The following is a 3,780-nucleotide window of genomic DNA, read 5'->3' on the forward strand; positions in this document are numbered from 1 at the left end:
CCCTGTGGCACGTAGAATCTTCCTGGAGCAGGGATTGATTCCCAGCCGCTAGACCAGTTGGGAAGCCCTAATCAAGGTTTTTTGATTTGCAAATACAAGATGCCCACTTTGAAGCAGCTAAAGCCACAGTGGAGTGCAATGGAAGAATTCTGTCTAAAAACTTCTGAAACCTCAAGGATCGAGTTCTCCTGAAGAAACCCAGAAATAGAAAGCCTTTAAGCAGGGCCGGAAGCTTTTCAGAGCACAAAACACACCACTGTGTTCGTGGCCCCTGTTGTTAAGAGTCTCTGCCCCTGTTTCTCTTGATGTCTGTGCTTCCTTCCTCTTTCTGCAGAGAGTGAGAGTCTTGGCTTCCTCCTGGACACACAAGCCCCTCCAGCTCTCCTAAAAAAGCCTCGCCTCCCTTTCAACTATGCAGGGATTCCTTTGTTAATGAATCCCAACGTAAGAGGGACACACTCAGGGGCTGGCCCAGCCTGGATCCACCCAGGCCTGTCAGCCCTAAGGTACAAATGAGGCAGAGGTGGGGAAGCACTTTGCGGTTGAGAAAGTGAGAGAAAGGGGTGGGTGTGAGTTGGGCAGACTGTGCTAAAGGCTCCCCCTGTAACTGTTGAAGAGAGACAGGAATGGTTGGGGAATAGAAGAGAGGAGAGGGGAACAGTGGTACTGAGAGAACCGTGGAAAACCGATGGCTATTCAAGAAGAGAAAATCAAAGGGGTCGGGAGGAAATACCAGAGGAGAGCGCTTCATAAAACAGAATTCTCTGAGCTGCATGAAACTGAAAACCTTTCTTACAGTGCCTTCCCCAGCAAGTTCTCTCCTGTGACAGGAAGTCCTGACAGGTTAAGTCAGCGAGGCAACAGCGGCAAGAAGCCCAAGTTCTTTTCACTTTCTTATTCTGCCCAGCTTGGTATGGTCTTTATTATTGTCAAATGCAATTACATCCAAGGCCAAAAAGAAAACTTCTCTTAGATGTGAGGAAACACCCAGCAGATTCTCCTCATTGACCAGAAGTGTGTCTCATGCCCATTTCTGAACCAAACACTGGTCAGAGCCAGGTGTGGCTCAGAAGGTCAAGGTTCACCCAGTGGAGCTGGGCCGGGGCTCATTTCCCCAAGCATACAGACATGAAAAGAGCGGGGGACCTTGGTGCTGGCCACAGAGAAGGAAAAGAAAAATATAGGACTAGAGGAGCAGAGAAACAGACAGTGAAAGACAGAAAGGAGGGAGGCAGAAAGGTGGTGGGGAGAGCGAAATAGACAGATAGACAAGCTCATTAAATCTGGTGTCTTAGGTTAAAAAGCTATTGTCATATCTTGCTGCTTAGCTAGGCGACTATTAGAAAAACATGCTTTACCTATTCGTACTGCCATTGAAAGATTAATTATCTTTTCAGTAATTAAACTTATTAACCATTTTTTTTCAACCTCAGAATTATAAAGGAGATGGCTGTAGGGGAGTCTCAGGGGAGAAAATTACTCTCATTGTTTTTTCCCCTTAAAATAGGCTGGAATTTATTAAGTCATGAAAGGTAGTGCTGAAATAAATATAATGATTACTAATTTATTTGTTTGTCTTTACTTATAATTTTATCTTTGTCATTGTAAAAGCGATATAACCATATTAAATAGAAACCAGAAACACGAAAACACAGTCACCCACAATCCCATAGTCTAACAACTATTATCATTTCGAAAGAATTAACACCTAAATTTTTTTCATACATAGCCTATTCATTAACAAAGGAAAGTGTGCATATATAAATTTTCCATTCTTCTTTGTCAACACGATTTATTATTATTATTATTTTTTTAATTATATGACATTTTTATTTTAGGATGCAAAAACAAAAATGAGCAAACAAACAAACAACAAAAAACTTGAAATAGGCTTGTCAAATGATGTAAATTCATCCTTTCCATGGAAGCAGAAGGTAGATTAGTGCAGGTTATCCTCAGGCCTCATACATCCTGCTTCACTGTTGCTTGCACTCTGCTGGGTTTTGATCCTTCTTTGGGTCATAGTCTGGATCATTTTCCTCATCTCCTTCTTCTTCCCCTTCCTCATCTGCTTCTTCACCTTCTTCATCATAATCATCATCATCATCTTCAATAGCTTCTCCAGTAAAGTATAACACTGATCTTGGGATTATATGCTCACATAAAAAGTGACCAATTTCAAAGTCTGCAGCGAGGATAGCTTCAGAATCATCATCCAGATCTCCACTCTCAGGAACTTCAGGAGGGGCAAAAAAATTAAAGAAAGAGTCATTAGAAACTGTTTTGGTCACAGTACGAACTGTCCCACGTCCCTTGTGTTTCTGCTGCTTCTTAATCATTTTCAAAGTGACATTCTTCCCTTTTTTCCAATCTATCTGGCACCCTGTACAACCCATAATTTCTGGTCCATCAAAAGAAAAGGGATCAGAATCATCTGGTTCTGACCTCATCCTATATGTCTTTGTCAACACTTCATTTGTGAAATATTCATTGGGTTCAAAGTGAAATTCTAAGACAAAACTCATAGGTTGACCAGCATCTGAGAACTTCACTTTAATATCTTTCAAGTGCTTCAGAATAGGCTCACATGTTCCTGAACCATATCACTGAGCAAGTCAACATTCTTAAAAACGGTCAACCAAAACTCAGGAAGTCCCTTGGGATCTTCTTTTTCTTCATCCTTTTTCTCATCTTCAATCTTGGCCTTTTCTTTTAGCTCCTCTGAAATTTCATCTTCCTCATCTGGTTTCCATTCACACTCTTCTTCTGTAGGTTCATAAATGGCATTAACGATCTCAAATCGCTTATCAAACAGAGGCTGATAAAGAACAGCATACTTTCTTCCAAGATCATGAACTTCCTCATAGAATTTGGCTTCTATCTGTGCACATTTAACTTGAAGGTTTTTGAGAGCATTCACTCGTCTTTTAACTACCCTAAGCAAGCTTTCAATGTATCCTGTTGGTGTTTCTACCAGACCATCAAGTCTTTCTTGAAGGGCTGCAAGAATCTGAGGATTTTGCATCATCTGAACAGTCAGCTGACGGCGCTTTGATTTTTGTTTCTTCACCAGTTTCTTCTTCTTCTACTTCTTCAACATCATCCAAATCTTGATCAAGTTCAGACTGTTCTTTGTTGTCCATGTCTGCCATGTTGTACAAATGCCAAATATCGGTGGCGAGCGCGGGGAGCCCAGCGGCCCCAGCTGCGCAGGCAGTGACTCAGGGCAGCGGCGGGAGGAGCAGGGGGTGGGGCTGCGAGCAGATGGCGCTAAAAAAGCTATTATTTTTAAAAAATGGCAACCTACACTGTATACCATTGTGCATCTTGCTTGTTTCATTTAACTTTCCTATTACTTTGAGATATTTCCACAAAAATAAAATTGAACATTATAATACAGTCACATGTTACCATATACTCTATAATCATCATCCTTAATGTCTGTAAAAGATTTGAGTAAATGACTCACCCGTTTTTAAAATAAATATTTATCAAGCACCTGAAACACTGGCAGGGCGCTAGTAATTCTCAGATTAAAAGGAGATGGACCACACCCTTGAAGGAGGGCACAGCAGAGTACAGGAGACAGGCAGGTAAACAAGTAATTACAGGTAGTCTCCAAGTGCCAAATTGGGAGAATGTAGGAGGTGCTGAGATGAAAGAGGGAGCCTGGAAAATGCTGATTGAAAGTGTTGAGGATAAGAAAGAGGGCTCAGCTCACAGACACAGGGCAAGGAGCATGCTTAGGGAGAGATCAGGAAGGATGTGTGCAAAGAAGAG

General features: G+C 41.7%; 1 pseudogene; it reads right to left on the bottom strand.

Moving 5' to 3' along the window:
- Positions 1 to 1,544: 1,544 nt before the first annotated feature.
- Positions 1,545 to 3,204, bottom strand: LOC133249342 (nucleosome assembly protein 1-like 1; annotated as a pseudogene).
- Positions 3,205 to 3,780: the final 576 nt, after the last annotated feature.

This window comes from Bos javanicus, chromosome 6, assembly GCF_032452875.1.
Source record: "Bos javanicus breed banteng chromosome 6, ARS-OSU_banteng_1.0, whole genome shotgun sequence".
Lineage (NCBI taxonomy): Eukaryota > Metazoa > Chordata > Mammalia > Artiodactyla > Bovidae > Bos > Bos javanicus.